This window comes from Chrysoperla carnea, chromosome 3 (genome assembly GCF_905475395.1).
Source record: "Chrysoperla carnea chromosome 3, inChrCarn1.1, whole genome shotgun sequence".
Taxonomy (NCBI): domain Eukaryota; kingdom Metazoa; phylum Arthropoda; class Insecta; order Neuroptera; family Chrysopidae; genus Chrysoperla; species Chrysoperla carnea.
This window is the reverse complement of record NC_058339.1, coordinates 16,322,558-16,344,017: the sequence shown is the minus strand read 5'-3', so window position 1 is coordinate 16,344,017 and position 21,460 is coordinate 16,322,558. Positions and strand designations below refer to the sequence as shown.

Here is a 21,460-nt window from a genome sequence, read left to right as displayed (position 1 = left end):
AAATCTACATTATAGTGCAGTAATTGCGGCTTTTCATTTAATAAAATCACCTCTATCTACCTGTTCAACTACGTAGACGGAGGTTTCGGGTTCGAATCCAGGCGGTGACAGTCTTATGAATTATTAATAAGGGGGCGGTAAATTGATTATCGTCGCTTGGATAAGAACGAAGCTACCGACTCCACCCACATCATAAATTTAATTGTGTATATAATATTCGAATGTAGATAAAATAAATAAATATTAAAAATAATGATGTGGGTGGCCTCTGTTATAGACGTATATGTCTGACAAACGGAGGTTAAACCCTATTATTATTATTATTAATAAAATTTAATAAAATACAAACTGTGTCCAATGAAAGCTTGAAACATAACCATATATGTCAAACTTTTAAATAAAAAACTGCGTTTTTCTATCAAAATTACTTCGTAAATTTTGTAAAACTCTTTGTTTTTGAAAAAGCTCAATTTTCCTCTTTGTTTTGTAAATACTTTTATGTAGCGAATTTATTAGGAAGATATGTTCTTTATTGACTGTTAGTTGAGAATACTTTTCTATAGTGTACCATTCTATTTATCACACACATGTTTCGATAATTTTCAGCTTATTTAGTTATTATTATTTAGTTCAGGGATATCAAATAAAATTATTTGAAATGACTGTAGTAACATGGCCATGTAAGTAATATGTTTCTGCAAAAGGGTTTTCAATATTTGGGTTTATGTATAACTTAAATTTTATTTGAGTTTTAGTGTTTAAACAATACATTCTTATATTTAGGGGTTGGTTCTATTCAATTTTATATGTCACCCGTTCTTAGTATTGACCTTTTTCTGCAAATAGTTTTCGGAAAGGTTTTTTTTTATAGAATACATTGAAATTCAAGTACATAACGTTTTATAATATCTGAATACAATTTTACATTTTTTTTTTATTTTAAAATTTCACTTAATTTTTTTTGATAATTTCACTCAGTTGGAAATAATTTAAGTATCAACCATAAAAGCCTATATCATTGTATTTCCTTGGCACTTATGATTTCGATGCTACGATGGAAAATTTTGATTGACCGCCATTGTATCATTTTCAATAATTCTTTAAGGTAGTAATCTTTAAATTATAAATTTTTCGGTTGCGAAAAATCGTTTTAAAAATTTTCCTTCCGGCTAGTAAACTGTGTACCGACTATCGAATTACTTAAACCGTTATCTTTTAGGTAGTAGGATAGGGCGAGGCTAGTTACTTACGAAATTTCAACTCTTAAGCTAAAAATATATTTGATACATAAACCGATGGCTTACTTATTTAACCTGTAAGAAATGCCTTTAGTTCTTTTTTATTTCAGATCTAATGACGAAGGTTATAGTTGATTAATTTACTCGCTTTTCGAGGAAAGTAGAACAAGGGTATAGGACAGTGGTCGGCAAACCTGCGGCTCTTTAGTTCCACATGCAAATATTTAAAACAAAAACAAAAATTATAAATCGTTTTGAATCGATTAACGAGGATTAATCACCATTTTTATATCTCAGCCCGGTAATAATTGTTTTATAGGCCTTTCCCTCTCCACCAATTTATTTACAAAAATTGATTTTTGAAAACCTGTTATTTTTAGAGTTATTACACTGATCTCCTTCTAAGTCTCTGTCAAAGCCATCAGTTTCTCAACATTTGATGTACCTACCTAAACTAAATGAACCTCAAGCTTAAGAGGGTTTGTCTGGAATACTACTCCATTCTGAATCGTTAAATTTACTCTTAAATATAATGTACTAATCATTGGGAAATATATTGCGTTTGTATTTAATATACCAACATTTTAAAAACAGACTGAAATATGTCTCACTCAGTACATGGCGATGACACGTTCTTTCGTTTATGCTCAACAATTTAATTTTTAAAAAGCTATATTTTTTAGTAAATAAAACTTTTACTAAATTAAACACTTTATTTCTAGATTATCCTGTGAAGAAAAAAAAATTTACTTAAAGTGGGTATTTATTATTTAAATAACGAAAGAAAAGACGAAAATCATAATCTTTTGTCAAAAAACTTTTCTTTTTTTTTTATCCAAGTAGAAAATATTATACTTAGATGAAAATATATCTTCGTTCGGTTAATGCTTCTACACCCGCATTTCTCGTCCCTACACATCGCCGGTATGTCCCCTGTATACCTACCTATATATATATATGTTTGTCCTCTCGTCTTGAACTTTGTCACTTACTGTAAAGAATAAGAAATAGATTCATCAGTTACAAACATCATCATATTTCCTTCGTTCCGAATTTATGCTACTTCCAATATATTTATTGTGTAAAAAATTGTTCAATGTACAAGAAATTGGTATACTTATCCTAAAACTTAAATCGATACTGTGTTTTATTTGCAAGTGTTACTTTAATAGTAAAACGTAAGAAGTGTATTCCAACAGTTAATTTACATTAACTCACCAATTTGGAGACTCACAATGGAAAAAAAGTACGTGAAACGACTCTGAAGATAATGAAAACTAGGGTCCTATTATGACCTCCACCATGGCAACTTTTTATTTAATCGAAGAACAAGGTCTTCAAGGTCAATTACGTCTTTTGTGAAAAATTCATATCGATTCTCTAAGCGGTTTATGAGAAATTATCAAAGCCAGTGTTATTACCAAAAAAAATTTTTCATTTTTATGCTGTTCTTAATTTTAGTATGATTTTAAATATGAAGTTAAAAATCTGAGGAATTTTAACAGTTTTTTATGTAAATTGTAACATTTTTAAAAGGACTTATTGACTAAAAACTAGTCTTTATTACAACTTCTTCATATACCACCATGAACAGAGAAGCTACTTGAAATTTACACAGAGAGCGTATTAAATACGATTTCCACATGAAATCATTCTTATTATTTGATCAAATTCCATGATTTACCACCCCCCCCCCCATTTTCAAGGCACTAACGGTATTTCATTTTGTTCATTATGTAATTTGTATACCATATCTGTAATAAAATTGCCTACACATAAAAAGAAAGTTAATTTTTTTAAACTACTTATATATTATTTCTCTAGCGTGTTTTTTAGCCACAGGAATCTCACAGCGTAATTCCGCACTAGTGGGACCTTCAAATATAAAAAAGTGAATTTTCGATTGGCAAATATCTTTATATTTCTACGTATCTATATTGTATAAAATCAAAACATGTTCATACATTCTTAACTAAATTATATTTCCAGTAATAGATCAATTTTTCTGAATGTTTTAGGTATATGTCACAGTCAGTCAGAATTCAAGTTAGTTGTATTCCTTCATCAGTGTGGTTAGTTTACTTGGTTGTTTTGCTATGAGAGATATGACATTTCATTCATATTATTTACTTGCCTTTCTGCCCAAACTGTAAAGTCTTTCTCTCTCACACTCATACACACTGAAGCACACACGCATATACTACAGATCGGTGAAATTTCAATGAAAACTAATAGTAGCTATAGGTTAAAGTTTTCCAGATTTGACACTACTCTTCATCTCCGATGTATTATTACAAGGTGGAAGGAACTATTTAAACCGGGAGAGAGGACGAATGTATAGATTTGTATAAGAAAATCAAGGTAATTAGTGGAGGCTATCAAAATAAGGGAAACTAACTCGACCCATAATGCGGAATTCACAGTGTGGTACCCGCAGCTAAAAACAGGCTGGAGTAATTATATAAAAGTGATTAGTTTACTTTTTTTATTTATAGGCAATTTTTCTACAGAAATGATATACAAGTTATAAACTGAACAAAATTAAATCTAAATATTATTTCTTTAGGTAGTTTTTTCGAATGCGGTACATTTTTCGACCATTAGTCTATTTTTCGTAAGGGAAAGCAACTGAGCGACAAAAAAGTTGTAATCTTGGCATATTTATTAGAAATCTTGACTATATTTCTTAGCAGAGATATATATTTGTAAGCATTTTATAATTCATAAAGCATAGCTTTCAATAGCTAAAAGTCGACCTCAGTTCGTATCTAGGGCTATTTATACCATGTATATATGAAATATATCATAGTATATTAAGTTTAGTCTCAAGTTTGTAGCGTTTAGAAATATTGATACTACCAACAAAATTTTGGTATAGATGTTCATAAAATCACCTAATTAGTCCATTTCCGGTTGTCTGTCCGCCTGTCAAACAAAAACTAAAAGAGATATCAAGCTGAAATTTATAGCGTGCTTAGGACGTAAAAAGTGAGGTCGAGTTTATAAATGAGCAACATAGATCAATTAGGTCTTCAGTCCGTTGGATCTATCTTGTAAACCGTTAGTGATAGAACATAAGTTTACATATAAAAAATGTTCCTTATAAAAAAATTAACAAAATTTTGTTTGTTAAATTATTTTGTAAACATCACTCTTCATCCATGAGGGCGCAAATTTTATAGTATGTATTATTTGGGAATATCAGTTATGAATGTGTGGCTATCTAAGAGTGGATACCTTTTTTAACTTACGTGACGTCAAAAAACAAACGATTGCGTCATCAACACTGTGTATACATGGCATTTCATCAGTTATCTCAGTCAATTGTTTGTTTTCACTTGTATTTACTGTAAAATCAGTCTCATTTTATTCGCCTATAAAGTTCGTTCACTTTTAACATTATCCGTGTTTCTTTTCTATGAGTTTATGTGTGTAAGAATATCATAGTAGAAACTATAAAAGATTGTGTATCTTGATATGAAGCAAGCTGATCTTGCCAATACTGAAATTTATGTTATTTACATATACTTCTTCTTTTTTTTTTTTTTTTTTGATAAATTGAAAATATACCATATTCAAATAGTTTTTTATTGAACAAACTAACTAATATTGTGATACTTATTTTTCTATTTTTTATATCCAATTGATCGTGTAAACTTTCAATAGAATAAAATAAGTGATAGAATTATTTATTTCAGTGAAAAGTTGAACACAGTATTTCTAAAACGTATTTCACAATATCCATTTTTTTAAAGGTTATAAAGTACGATCATGATTTATTCATCAAATACAGAGTGTTTCAGATGTCCTTAGCCATCCTTTAGTAAGATCTTTCTAAGATAATTCATAAACAGAAATATATTTCAAGAAAAAGTTAGGCACCTCGGATTGTATTTGACCTCTAGGGTCATTTAAAGGTCTTTTTCTTTTCAGGTAACAGAAAAAAAAAATTTTAATTGGAAAGTTGTTCATTATAAAAAATCTAAAATTGTATGTTTGAAACATTCTTTTGTAAAATTGGACGGTAACTTCAGTTCAATGAAATGTCTTCTATCTACTTTGTATATAAATTCCTGAAAAGCTATTTGCTCTTAAGGTTGTTTAACAAGCTATTTGTTTCGAGCTACTTTTCTCAGCATTGAATGAATTAATGTTATAGTCGGGTCAAGTATGTAGATCAATCAAGTACGAGTCTGCTAAATGATAAAATTTGAAAATTAATAAACCAATTTTCCTAGTAACAAAGAGTTGTCTCTTTTATTTCGGAAACAATTTTTTTAAGTCCTATACAATACCGACTGTATATTTGTGTAATTATTACTAAATACAAGTGAAAATTGAAAGCAATTGACTGAGTTAATTGTTGAAATACCATGTATAAAAGAGTTGATTACTCTGTTACATATTCATACATACATGTCACACATATATTACTGATATTCCCATATAATACATACTATAAGATTTGCGCATAATTTGCGCTCTCACGGGTAAACAGTGATGTTTACGAAAAAATGTTACAGACAAAAGTTCTTTATTTTTTTTATAAGGAATATTTTTGTTCTATCTCTAACGGTTTACAAGATGGATCCTACGGACCCAATACCCAATTGACCTGAATGATGTTGCTCATTTACGAACTTGACTTCACTTTTTACAACCTATGCACGCTTTAAGATTTTAGCTTGATACCTTGTTTTTGAGTAATGAAAATGACAGACGGGCAGACGACAGACAGACAATCGGAAATGGACTAATTAATGAACATCCATACAAAAATTTTGTTCATAGCATATCAATATTTTTAAGCGTTACAAACTTGGGACTTAACTTAGTCTACATTGGTATATTTCATATACATGGTACAAATATACTTAGAAACAATTAAATTAATTTCAGATTCTAATAATTTGCTAAATCGATTATTTCTACCTCACGTAGCACTCACTATTCGATGTAACCACGAATATTACAATATTAACTTTTAAAAAAACATCTTCTTTTTTATGTTATATACATTTCGAATAAAAATGCCTTCTGATTGTACAGCTTTTTGCTTGAATGTTAAACAATATTCTTTGTAATAAGTAACAAAGAAAATTATTTTAATAAGAATATATTGTTTTAATTATCGTATCCTCTCAAACAGAACATAAAAGCAGAAAAAAAAGATACAAAATATAACGAAGCTATTATATATATTTACCTACCACGAACAAATATATTTATGAACGTAAACTATTCCTTACATACGGAATAGTCTTGTACCTTGGATCACAAATTACATTTATATCCTTGCAATCAATTTGATGTCTTTAGTTTCATATGGCATTGACGTTGGCGACGCGTAGTGGCCACAATCTGAAATAGAATAAGTAGGTCAGTTTTAAAACTGAACTGTCAATGAAAAACTGAAACTGAAAAACATGTATATAGAGATTTTTCATATGACATTTATGAACATTTTACAGGCCATTGATGTGAAGGCTTCAAAAAAACACAAGGCACCCTGAATAACACGATTTCAGCCCTTGTAGTGAACTGAATCAAAAAAATTTGAAAAATTCCGCAAAAATGAAGAAAAATTTATTTTTACTCCTTTTCTTACCTTTTCGGATTTTAAAAACTTAAAATTGGAATTTTTTAAATCTGAGGTTCGGATAGATTTATAAGAAAGATTCACATCAAATTTCAAAGCGATATCGATATCGAATCGAGTAGATATCTTGTCAACCACCGCCAAAAATGTATTTTCAAAAAAAATTTGAGAAACAATTTCGGCATAGAGCTCGGATAATAATATTACTTTAGATTAATCAGCGTTTCCAGATCCATACATTGGACCTTCTTCTATTTCATATGCAATGTCTTGCAAAGTTATTTCTGCTAACCAAGCTGTTTTACCCTCTTTTGAAACAGCAGAAGCTCACAGTATAGAGCGATACTGTCTTAATTTAAGTTTTAAGGCAAATTCTACCATTTTAAATGAAAACTTTGTATTACAATGTAGTAATACTAAGGAGTACACCCGGAATCCGTGCATTTTCTGTGACACTGAGATACTTTTGATCACCCTTGCCGATTTCACCTGTGGCAATACCTTGAACATGCAAGCTTTATAAATCACTTTCGGAAAAGGCATCATAGAGGATATGTGATTGTAAATTAACCTTATCAGTTTATCATATAAACTTTTTTCGAAACTCTCATTTGAGATATCAGTAACAGCTACAACTATTTATTTTATTCATCAAGAAACGGAAGGGTGGCCAAAGATATTATATTTTCGAGGTACAACACTTTACCTTATTTATATATGTATATCGGAGCTGGAAAAGATTTCGGCCGTTATATTTCGATCTTATGATCTTGAGGTAGTCAGCATCATATGATATGGTGGTCTATATATGTCGACATTCGAAGACATACATGTTTTTATATATATGTATACGGTGTTTTAGTGAAAATGAGAACAAAGGTGATTCCCAAAGTGATGCTTTAAATGATTGATGACCTAACGTTGTTGGGTGGATATAGATACAGAATCTTCGGTACGCTCACTCAGATTTATTTGTTTAATTGTCATCTATGAACAAAAAGCACAAAAAGCACAATAATTTGATTTAGTTTTATCAATAAACATTTTTATTTTTTTAAAGAGAAATATTCTCTGTAAACCATTGTCCAAACACAAACAATGGTTATTAAGTTATATTTTTAAAATCGTTTATTGGACAAAGCGATGGTGGAATTTCAGTATGTGTAAATAGCAACCCAAAATGGTTTTCCAATGAGGTGTTCTCTATACATTTAATTTAAAAACGACACTTAATAATATAAGCAAGTTAATTAAAAGTAGAAGTTCAATCAACAGCTTTCTGGAACGCCAGATGTTTCTTAAGCTATCGAAAATGAAACTTTGTAATGCTGTATTTGTATTGTATCCAGCATATCATAAATATCCATGTGATTTTTTATTTTCTTCCACAAAACAAATTACGTAAAAATGAGATATTTCGAAAACAGCTAAGTTCTGACAAAAATCTTTTCGACTGTAGTAAGACAATATTAAGAAACAAAATAGAGGATAGTCCTGATGTCGAATTGGCCATATAGCGCGTAAAAATGTAAAACTAGACTTGATATCATGGCAAAATTTGAAAGTGAAATTAAAATTGATTAAAAACCGAAGAAGTAATAAGCAATCAAAGATTGCATTCAAAGGTTGCCCATCTCCTTTTAGCGAAACAAAGTTTTATATGTAATCTTTATGATACCCATGTATGACGTCACTAGTGGATATCTTCCTCTTTGTTTAATTAAGAATTTTAAACAATCATATATTCCAAGATTTTTAACAAAAAGATTAAAAAAAAAAACCAACGGTGGAACCAACTTTATGGTGGAAGCGATGGGAACATTAGGGCGCTACCCTACCATACACTGTCATCCAAACTAAGCATGCATGCAATCGGAAACTAAGCGTGCGTGCAATTTCAGCTCAATCGGAAACCGGGAAGTGGATCAAATTTGACTTGCAAGATTTGATTACAGACAGATAACGGGACTGGTGCGCATGAGCCATTCATGGAATTTTTGCTCCAAAAATACATTCAGAATGTTTCAGCATGCTTTCATCTCGCATGTTTAAGTTTTCATACTCAATTAATTCAAAATTTTTATTATATCCTCGGAGATGAAAAGTGCATTTGTTATAGCTTTATTGAAGGTGGAGAAACTATTACTGAAGATGCTACCATGTTGTATCGTTTTTAATAAAGTAGAATTACTACAAACTAACAAGTCGTTTGGATTCCTGTTTTCCAACAATATCCATAAACTATAAAATCTTCTTGCAACGTAATAAAGCATGCATAAAGCTTAAACATTTATAATCATCCTGTAAATCCATTCATTTATGGTTTGGTGTAACTGTACTAAGTATATATGTAGTTCGTTTTTGTGCTTTACTCCTTGGGTCGTGTGTATTTTTTGTATTTTCGGTCGAGTTATATTACGGTACACACACCACACACCTATACATATAAAATAATACACATATATAGGGAATAAAACGGTAATGACCATAAATGAACAAGGATAGAGAGACATGTGAACAATATATATATAGTTTTATGACTATAATCGTAAGGGTATGAGTATATGATGAGGGTGCGCCGTCACGGCCTTCTCGATCAATATGAGGGCGCGCGGTGGCAACACGACATTGTTGTTAATGCGCATATGCAAACGGAGCCCCAAAGAGCAACCCCAAGTCGCGCCCTTCTAACTACGACACGAGCTGGCTGCTCATACCGTCTCCAAAGCCTTTACTAGGGCACAACAACCTAAAAGAAAGGATAATAAATATATATACATACATATTATAACCCTTTTTTTTATATTTTTATCGGTATTTAGTTTGATTCAAAAATAATATTTCAAGTGTTCATTTCAATCAAAATTATATAATATTTTTGTGAAATTATCTATGAAATTTATGCAACAATTTCATTGAAACTGGTGTTGTATTGGTTACATTATTTTGTTAGGACTTTTAACATCTTCTTCGACAACTGGTGGTGGAAGGTTCAATTTTTAATATCAAGAATACTTCGTTTCATTACTGCTCTATTAACATCGTTTCTCAGTGAATTTTATTAATAAATTAGTGACTTATTTCTAAAACAAAATAATTTTTGATAAATGGTGAACTAATTTGTGTTTTATTTTATATTAATGGAATCATAAAAAATAATAATTCATAAAACAAATCAAAAACAAGAAGTTTTTGATAAAATTTTTAAGTTAAATTTATTGGATTTGATAATTAAATATTTTATTCATAGTGATGTTTAATATATTAACGTAACATTCGACGGAGGATTTTTTTAAGGTTTGTCATGTTTTGAAAAAAATTTATATTTATTAAGTTTATTTTAAATTAAAAAAAGGAATGAATTTTGAAATCATTTTGTGCTAGTAATTAAATACTTGAATATTGATAATGCGGCTTATTTAAACAGAAAAATATGTAGTATTTAATATTATAGAAAAATAAATCAATATAGAAACCAAAAAAGAAAAGACTTCTTATTTAAAACAAAAACATATTTAATCTTAATTTAAATCTGTTTTTTATTAAGCCGAATTGTATTTTCGTACAAGAAGTTCATACAAAACCGCAAGCCTGGTTAAAACCGTGTGATAACTCATATTTTCCACACATTTGTCATTCTAGTTTTATTAAAGCACCTACTAGCTGACCCGGCGAACTTCGTACCGCCTAACAGTCGATTCTCTTTTTTACATAATTTCTTTCCCGGAGGAAGGGCTTTCCCGGAACCTCTCTACTAACACTTAAACTTTATGGTATGGTATTAAAGTTCAAATTGACTTTTAATTATTATTACGAATCTTCTGTATGGGAATATAGAGAAGTGTTGTTTTTAGACTTTTTCAGGCAATTTTTTAAATTTTTCTCTCCGTAAGAACCATCCTCGTACTTATAAGGAATATTATAAAAAAGAAAAAGCGAAATCGGTTCAGCTGCTCTCGCGATTTGCGGTTAGCAACACATTCAGCCATTCATTTTTTATACCTATTATAGATATTATTGACTTAAGGATATCGTTAAATGAAAGATACAGTTTGAAATTTTTTTAACTTTTCTTAACCGGCACTTATTCCATTAAAAAAAAGGTCATGCAGACTTTTCTGTTTGGTTAAAAATGATAGCTTCTATTTCATATGAATTCTTTCCGTAATATTTTCTAGAATCATTCTCAAAATTTCATTGTTTTGTTATTGGTTTCAAAGCTCATGTTCCTTTTTATAACAGTATCCTTAAATGGAGCTCTTAAATCCTGAATGCGAAATGTTTTTGAAATGCGGTTGCTCGAAATTGTCCGTAGAAGCAACTTTGGGGTGTTTGCAATACTCTTTGAGAGATTAGTTAAATTTCTCACGGTTAAAATACCATAAACATAAAAGCAGTTTATGGATTGGCTGGTTCAAAATTCTACCAGATACTTAGTTAAAAATTTGTTGGAATTCTAATCTGGATAGAACAAGGTAAAATCATTTATGGTATAACAAAAACCAAGTTAATCTTGAATCAATACTTCTATGAAGATTATGAAATTAATCGTTTTCATTTCGTTTGAGCTCACTCAATACGCCAGGTAGAAATACGGGATGCAAACAGCAAACTGAATTTTGCAATTACTATTTACATCACGTCTAGAATCTATACATTACTAGATTGTCCATAAATTAATATATGGAAAATATTTTGGAATATTTCATGAATACCTATTCTTTTATTCTTTCGAAAAACTCATGGAATTTATTTCAATTTTGTAATAATATAACAATTTTTTTGTATTTATTTGAAAGAAGTTATTAATATAAGTTTTTTATCAATATTTCCTCAAAAACGTTGAAAGTAACGACCAAAAACACTAAAGACCTATTTTTGAGTATATTAGTAAAGCAAACAAAAGTTGTTTATTTTTTATAAGGAACATTTTTTTGCATTTTAATTTTTGTTCTATCTCTAACGGTTTAACATAAGCAAAATTCAAAATTTTAATATTTCCGAAAACCATATAAATTTTTTAAGCATCCTATCTCAAAAAATATTAAACAAACGAAACTGTGGGCTAGATCAATGGTTCAAATTTAATATACTTTCAAAATAATAGTATCAGCTAATGTCAAAAGGCCGTAGTTTTAGAATAGAACTGCATAAACTGAACTAAAAAAACTAAAATTTTGCAGTTTTTCACGGTTAACGCAGGTAGGACAATTTTTTTTACATGTAAAACGTAATTTCACACTTCCCTGAGAGGTCCAAATAACATACCAAGAAGCAAGTAAGCAATATAATGAATACTATTACTGGTATTGGATTTTAACAACCGATAATTTGTGCGTTAACTTTTTCTACGAAGTAATAACCGTCACCCACTCCACGACGTTGGTCAGTACTCTTAGACTTAGCTTGATCCATCCTTGACCTACTCCATGTATGTCTTCGAACTTCGTGCTCAGAACTCACTCGATCGCCTATGATAGATTTCCTTGAACATCTTATATATAAATTATGAAAATTTTGACGTTATAGATGTATTACATGGTACAGAAAAGGTTTATCTTACAAGATATATTTTATTGACAAAGGCAGCAATCTGGTGGTCACCATTTTGTAATTAACTGAGCATCACTTTTGAAAGTAAGATTGAACCGATACAACGATACTCTACTATACTTTAACACTATATCTTAATAATTAAGTAATTTCCATAGAAAAAAACCGAAAAATGTGGACTGGTGTAAATACGTCACAACCAATAACACACCGATTTTTTTTTTCTAAACTATTTTTTATTAATAATTAATTTAAAAAATGGAATTATAAATTTTAAAAAAATATGCAGCTTTCCTATTTAAGGTTATCACCCATAGGGAACAATATGATACCTACAGTAGTATGGAATTTCTAAAATACTTTCGTCTCTCGGATTTATATCAGGATGAGATTAATTGAACAAAATTATACCTATCAGCATTTCAAAGAAGTGTAATGACGTCAAATTGAATGTTTATAAAAACACAATTTGTGTGTTTTTATTTTTATCTTGAAAAACATTTTGTGAGAAAATAATAAGAAAATGAAAAACAAAAGCATTATATATATCTAAAGATATAAACGAATTGAATAAAAAAAACAAGTGAAAACCAACAATTGACTGAGTCGATTGTTGAAATACCATGTATAGACAGTATTAATTAATCTATCACATGACACATAACATACATGTCACACATACATAACTGATATTCCCATATAATACATACTATAAAATTTACGCCTAATTTACGCCTTCACGGGTAAACAGTGATGTTTACGAAAAAATGTATCAAACAAAAGTTGTTTTGTTTTTTAAAGGAACATTTTTTACATTTAAACTTTTGTTCTATCTCTAACGGCTTACAAGATGGGTCCTACGGACCCAGAACACAATTGACTATGTTGCTCATTTACTGTGAACTCGACCTCACTTTTTACGTCGTGAGTACGCTATAAAAATTTCATCTTGATATCTCTTTTCGTTTTTGAGTTATCGTGTTGGAAGACAGACGGACAGACAACCGGAAATGGACTAATTAGAGGATTCTATGAACACCTATACCAAAATTATTTTCGTAGGATCAATATTTTTAAGCGTTACAAACTTGGGACTAAACTTAATATACTATGCATATTTCATATATACATGGTATAAAAATTGTATATAAATATGAACTATGAAGACATCTTGATCTTTTGTTTCATATTTTATATTGGAAAATGAAATAAAATTATTCATATATGAGTGCTCTTTATGATTTCATATATATTTTATGGATGCGTACTGATATAAGCGGTTGGCTTTATGGACGGATAGATAAATACATACACACATACCTTCAAACACGCACTCATACGCATGTTTTGTTTAATAAAAGTTATATAAAGACATGCTGTCGAAAAGTACACGTCAGGAAAATAAACAGAATGCTAGCGTGCTAGTTAAAAAACGAAACGAACAAATTATCCCATCAGAAAGAATCAAAGTTAGGAAAAATGTCTTTTCTTTACTTATAATTAAAAATTTTATTTACAAAATCTGTTTAAAACTGTATAGATTCCAAAAGCACATAAGCACAATATATTTCAAAAAATTGCTTGTTTTTTTTCCAAACAAAATTGATAAAAATTAATCGATTTTTTTATACTATTAATAAACTTAAACATTTCCTTTAATTATCTGAATATTATCGAATCGAAATTATATGAAACTACAGTATAAATAGACTGCACCAAGTCCAAGCTGCCTTTTTTGGTCCAAAGTCCAAAGAAGCTCTGGAAATCTCTAAAATTTTGTAAATGTACATTTACCTTGAATTTCCCTAAAAATTTTAAGACTTTTGCCAATTAACATTTGTACCTCTTGGGTGATAATGAGATGGTAAGATAATTTTCCATTCTGGTCAGAACAATTTTCCAAAATTTCATCCTACTTTCTAACTGTAAATTTATCGAATCGAATTGCAAAAAAATAGGGTAGATGTTAACAATCGAATTGTAAGAAAGAGGGTAGATGGTATCTGATATCGAATTTGCCACATTACCCATACAAATGTAAAAATAGACTTGATACCATAAAAACTTTGAAAATTAAATTAATTTTCTTTCTTACAAAACAGAGTTGTATCCATATCATCAAAACTATTGTTTGTGTATACTTGTTAGGGCACTCTCGCGAAAATCACGAAGTAGTCATTAAATAGATCAAACTGAGCAGTCATTTTGATAAATAAGCAGTTATATCGTTTGTACACGATGTTTAACATTTCACGTAAATAGCGGTCGCCATTTGGCTGGTATTATATATTACACTAAATGGCTGGACATGACAGTGTGTCACAACTATTGCAGTAGCTGTCAAAGTGTGGAGAAAGAGGAGACGATGTCTCATCTTCTCTGTCACTGCCCAGCTCTTGCCATGAGGAGATGAACTTATTTGAGCCAGCCTCTCTTTGACGACCTCTCTGAGCTAAATTCCATTGACGTCAAAGCACTTTTGCTGTTCTTAAGCAGCTCAAAATGGTTCTTGAAGTATTGGCCGGAGATGGGCGAACCCTTTTCGATGTCACAACGGACCCCATGGTCTAAGTGTATCCCACCACAGGACAGTCACTTTAACCTTAAAATGGCTGGAATAACTCTTTAAGGGTCCCCGCAGACTGCAGACTTTTTATCGGCCGATAGTTTAGTCGGGTTGGGCTGAAAGTGCGCACACCGAGCCAACTAAACAGTTTGGTTGGTGAACAGGGCGCACACTAGTCCAAGAGTCGGCCGACTATTCTCGAACTAGTTTGTAACTGACTGTTGAAGCGGTCGCACAATGAAAATATTGCCCAGGAAAATTATTGGTCTCATCATACTCCGGAGGAGAAAAATCAACAAAAGATTCCGAGAGTATCGGGTGCATCCCATTCTCAGTGATAGATTAGTTAGTGGAAAATTTTACACTATGCATTCCAAATTACTTGATTACCCGAAAAAAATTTCCGCCTATTATTGAATGAGCATTACTAGCTTCAATGAACTTTTCAAGCTAATTGGACCAGCAATAGCGAAGGAGGATACAAATTTAAGACTTTCTATACCTGTGGAAGAGCCAAATCACAGAGCGAACTGAGCTATCGGCCGACTAAACAATCGTCATGTATGCGGAGGCGTGTATGCGCCAATACTGATTAAACAGTCGGCCGATAGTTGGCCGACAGATTTGTTTGAATGTAATCGGGTAGCCCATCAAACTTTTTTGTCGGCCGATACTGAATCGCTGTAGTGTGCGCATATGCATTCCTCTCCATACTGATTAAGAAGCCGACCAAACTATCGGCCGATAAAAAGTCTGCAGTCTGCGGGGGCCCTTTAATGATACCTCATACACAGTTTGATTAATTTAAAATTATTGTTCCGGCATTCTCTATAAATGACTCTTTGCTGTAGAAAAAGAATTTAGAAGTATGACAAAATTTAATTTTTAAATGTTATCAAACTGGAAAGATAAGATGGCCATTCAAACAAAACACTATTGTCAAGAGACACTTTTTATAAAAATTTAATTTTAAATATTTTTTTGTGTAAGTATGTTATTTGCGTCCATGTTTTAAATTTTTATTAAGAATGTTGTCAAGTATGAATGAATTTAAACAATTCACGCTGTACTCACGTAAAACATACTCTAGATTATTGTATTTGTTACACAAATAAATATGTATGTATAGAAAAACTGAGCGTAAGTAGATTTCCCATAGGTGTTTTGTATATATAAATAATACTTATATGGTATCCCAAAGGACTGAAGACGCGATATTTCGGGATATTATACCAGTTATGTTTGCCTTCATAATAATATTCTACAATTGAAATATAACTTATGTATAAGGTCTTCATATACAGTGTCATTAAAAAAAAGAGGAAATACTAAACATTTTGACAAAAATATGGTTAAATAGTGTTATTTTACCGGAAATGAGTATAACTTTGGTATAAAAGCTCCCTCCTTACTTTGTGATATTTGAAGTTTATTATTAACAAGAGCTTATCACGAGCGCTTTTATCTGGGGCAAAATTGGCATATGGAGAGCTTCATTGTTCATTTTTATTAAACAATTCAATAAAAATACACAAAATGCATGGTAGCTGACTGATCGATCGATCAACGCACAGTACCCCTTTGAAAAAATCGAGAAATACGCAAAAAAAAATTTTGGAATTTAATGCAAACTCGGTGGATGGGGTAATTTAGATCCAAAAAGTATCCAAATCAGGATCATTTAATGATTGGTTGCAGAGTTTCTGAGATATCGCAATATTTTGATCGATTTTAGTCCGCATCTCAAAAACTATTAGACCAGTCAACAAATGCACCTGATATTTGTACTTTTTTGGTCAAAATTACCTTATATACTGAGTTTTATTAAAATTGGAGATAAAAAAAATGTCTCGATTTTTTGCAATTTTTTTAAGGGGTTTTCTCTTTGAAAAAATCGTGAAAATCGGGAAAAAAATTTTTGTTTTGGAATTTGATGAAACTCAGTGGATGGAATAATTTTTTGGAAACCTATAGAAAGTTACAATGTCAACGAGTCTCCTAGATAAAACTTCAAAAAGAGCCATTGCGCAGCAAGGCGGACGGGTATCTGCTAGTATAAATATAAATCGCTCATGAACAAAAGAAACATTATTATATTTTTTGTGGATTGTAAGACCAAAAATATTGAGGATTCCCTCATAACATATCTGAAGCATCGATATCATTTATTTCGCCTTTGATATTCGGTATCCAGGATTCGTTTTATTTACAAGGTGTCTATGTTTGAAACTCGAATAATAACTTTTCAGTTCTGTCAATGCCATCCATCACAAAACCATATAAGTCTTAAATTTGCATTAAGTATGTGCACGACAAATATATTTAGCCAAATTGAGAACCATCTCCTTTTTTTGAAGTCGGTTAAAAATCACACAGTCGGTTAACAATCATTAATTAAACTAGTAATGTCAGAAATTGTGAAAATAAGAGTCGAAATTGCACAAATAATATTTTTTAAATATAAATTAACATAATAACTTTATTAGAATATAATTTTAAATTTTCAATATACACTTACACATGCAATTCATAGAATTATATGTCCATCCATGCAATTATATTAATAAATTTGTGTATCGTTACCATGGAAAACGTCTGATATAAAACTCATGCACAGTCATAATAACTTATTCAAATTTGTTAGAAAATAATTTTAAATTTTCAATATGCACTTAAATAACAATTCATAGAATTATATGTCCATCCATGCAATTATATTAATAAAGTAGTGTATCGTTACCATTTAAAACACCTGATATAAGTCAAACTTTACCATATTTGCAATACCATATTTGTTATTCATAAAATTTTACTTTCCATCTAATTTTTGTGTAAAATAGTTTTTCATTAAATAGCATTTTTCGATGAAATTATTAAAATTAAAAATTGTTTTTAAATTTATTTTACAAAAAAAAAAAGGTTCCTGACTAGAATATATTGCAAAATGGTGATTGTTTATTAATTAATTGTCAGTAATATATCATCAATTGACAAAATAATTCAATTTTACATTGTTTTAAATGTGTTTCATAGTTTTTAACAGATGTTACTATAAAATTAGTTCGGAGTTTAAAAAAAAAATCATTAAAACTACACAAATTTCCACGATTGATTTATGTTAACAATTAAATAGGTGTACAACAATTGAAAATTTGTATGGGTATATCCCCCATGAAAAACACCAACATATTATGATACAATGGATACAAAAAATATAATTTCAAATCGGTGATTGATGAGTTACGCATTTATAAGAAATGCTGCTTTGATATTATTTTAAAAAAGCTATATATATTTTATTTTATTTTTATGTAAATATAAAATTAAAAATATTTATCTGATGTCTTGACTGCGTACTAAATATGAATTTAGGAATGGAGTGTCTGATTTGTGAACGCAAGGACTTAAAACAACAGTGATAGCTAACAAAAAACTGACCCAGTTGAAAAGAATGACCCAAAATTAGTGGGTTTAAAAAAAAATCCAATAAGATCGGATGTAATTTGCCTGTGTTATCAATAAAATCGAATTTTTTAACATCATGGCGTCATCATTATGTAAACCTACTAAATTTGGGCCATACTTTTTAAATTTGTGTTCAAAATTAATCTAGCTGTAACAGGTTTCAAGAATGTAGAGCCCTGGTACCGAAATTAAGCACATAAGTCATAGCTAGCAAAAAACTGATATCATAGTTGAAAAGAATGACCCAAAATTAATGATTTTCAAAAAAAATTACAATAAGATTGGATCAAATTTGCCTGTGTTATCAAAAAAACGAATTTTTTAACTTTATGACGTCATCAGAATCCAAAAAATTTAATTTTGCTCTATCACATCCAAATTTTATCCAATTTTGATAAACCAAGTATGTAATCCTACTAAATTTGGGCCATACATTTCAAATTTGTGTTCAAAATTATCCTAGATCTAACATGTTTCAAGAATGTTGAGCCTGGTATCGAAATTACGCACATAAGTGATAGCTAGCGAAAAACTGATATCATAGTTGAAATGACTGACCCAAAATTAGTGGGTTTCAAAAAAAATTCCAATAAGATCGGATCAAATTTGCCTGTGTTATCAAAAAAACGAATTTTTTAACTTTATGACGTCATCAGAATCCAAAAAATTTAATTTTGCTCTATCACATCCAAATTTTATCCAATTTTGATAAACCAAGTATGTAATCCTACTAAATTTGGGCCATACATTTCAAATTTGTGTTCAAAATTATCCTAGCTCTAACATGTTTCAAGAATGTTGAGCCTGGTATCGAAATTACGCACATAAGTGATAGCTAGCGAAAAACTGATATCATAGTTGAAATGACTGACCCAAAATTAGTGGGTTTCAAAAAAAATTCCAATAAGATCGGATCAAATTTGCCTGTGTTATCAAAAAAATCGAATTTTTAACTTTATGACGTCATCAGAATCCAAAAAATTTAATTTTGCTCTATCACATCTAAATTTTATCCAATTTTGATAAACCAAGTATGTTTTCCTACTAAATTTGGGCCATACTTTTCAAATTTGTGTTCAAAATTAACCTAGCTCTAACAGATTTCAAGAATATGGAGCCCTGGTACCAAAATTACGCACATAAGTGATAGCTAGCGAAAAACTGATATGATAGTTGAAAAGAATGACCCAAAATTAGTGGTTTTCAAAAAAAATTCCAATAAGATTGAATCAAATTTGCCTGTACTATCAAAAAAACGAATTTTTTAACTTTATGAAGTCATCAGAATCCAAAAAAATTAGTTTTGCTCTATCACATCCAAATTTAATCCAATTTTGATTTTTTGCTAGTGTGACTGAATGTATAAAAAACAGATTGAGAAAAGAATGGATAATGATGGCTATTTGATGGAATATACAGAAGTACAAAAATAATAGTTGATTTGCACAATTGATTTCAGCAAAGATATTTTTGTGTACAGATAGACTGAATATATGAGAGAGTGTAAAAAATGAAAAAATGAATAGAGATAGAAAATCTATAATGTATGTTCAATATATATTATAAATTGAATATTGTAGTATAATAATCATACACGTTAACAAGAACACGTTTAAAAATAAAAATCATATATATTTTTATAAATACAAAAAAAACAAAAAAAAACTGTATATATTTCTAACGTATTATTGACAGGCTCTTTTCTATGTATGTGCTACTTCTATGTCCTAGGTATATCATTTTACTCAGATCCGACCTAAATATGTATAGTGTGTACAAAGAAGCTTGGAATATACTTTCTGGAAGTTGATAGTTGATTGTGAATTTCAAGGTGCACGGGCAATTGTAGATATATTTAATTATTTTAGATAGAGCCTAAATGGCCGAGCGGTCTTAGCTTGCGGGTTCGAATCCAGGCAGCGGCAGTGTGAACAATTTATAATTAATGGAAGTGCAGAATTGATCACATTGTCGTCGCTTGGAAAACAACGAAGTAGCCGACTCTACCCACATCAAAAAGTAATTGTAAATATGTTTGTAATTAAATAAATAAAGATTAACAAATAATGATGTGGGTGGCCTCTGTTATAGGCGTATATGTCAGAGCAACGAGGTTAAACCTTATTATTATAATATTTATTTTAGTTTTTAGCTTGTACCTGATAAGTGGATGACTAAAAGTTTTATTACAGTTTAAAAGACCTTTCCAACAGAGGACAAAAAGCTCTATACAATGATGTACCTGTTCAAAAAATTTCATAAATAAGCTATAACCAGCTTTTACTTAGGGTTTCACTCGTGTTTTTATCCTTAAATAACTGACAAAGATCATTTCAAAGTTTTATAATTCTTGCAAGGCTTATTTACCACCGAGAGATACACTGAAAAAAAAGTCGTAATACCAATCGATATGAGGTTGTTTTAACCTTATCGCGAGATCAAATGAGGCGAACGGTACCACGAATGTGATATAACTACGTTCGGGGTTGAGTGGAGAAGTTGGCACAAATGCATTAGTTGTTTGTACCTGCTTATAGATTTATTTCAAAAAAAAATTTCTTCGAGTCGGATTTGAACCAGCGACATATGAATTACTAATGATTTTAGCGTCCTAAGTCTACATCTTAACCAACTGCCATCATCATAACCAAATCCTTTATTTAAAGCAAACGCAAAGAAATTTTATTTTAATTCATCGATTCGCTTTATTTACACGATATTCCAACTAAGTACAATTTTATTTACCATCAATAAAATGCATGACTTTAAACTAAAATCAATCTCTTTCTTCGAAACTGATTTTGTTTATTTAACTTCAGTGATTTTGTATCAATGAATTCATAATTTAAATTCAATTCCATTCTATTGTAAATACAAATATTTAACTGTACTTGTTCCAATCGATTGTTTGAACGTATTTTTACATTATTTCAATATGAAACGTCAAGCTTCGGGATGAGATTGCTATTATTTTAAGTTTTTTTTTCAGTGTAGGCCATCTACAAGAACAAAAATTTGTTTAATAACAAAATGAATATC

At 30.1% G+C, this 21,460-nt stretch overlaps 1 protein-coding gene across 8 annotated transcripts in view; it reads left to right on the top strand.

The window, feature by feature from the left end:
- The window catches only part of LOC123295783 (protein turtle), a 413,559-nt gene that overhangs the window by 311,347 nt on the left and 80,752 nt on the right, over positions 1–21,460 (top strand). Inside the window, exon 1 of one of the 8 annotated variants that reach the window (XM_044877239.1) lies at positions 10,059–10,134. The exons of the other annotated variants lie outside the window; for them this stretch is intronic. The gene's annotated coding sequence lies outside the window, so the exon portion shown is untranslated. Of the gene's footprint in view, positions 1–10,058; positions 10,135–21,460 lie in introns of those variants that run through there. 8 annotated transcript variants of the gene reach the window in all.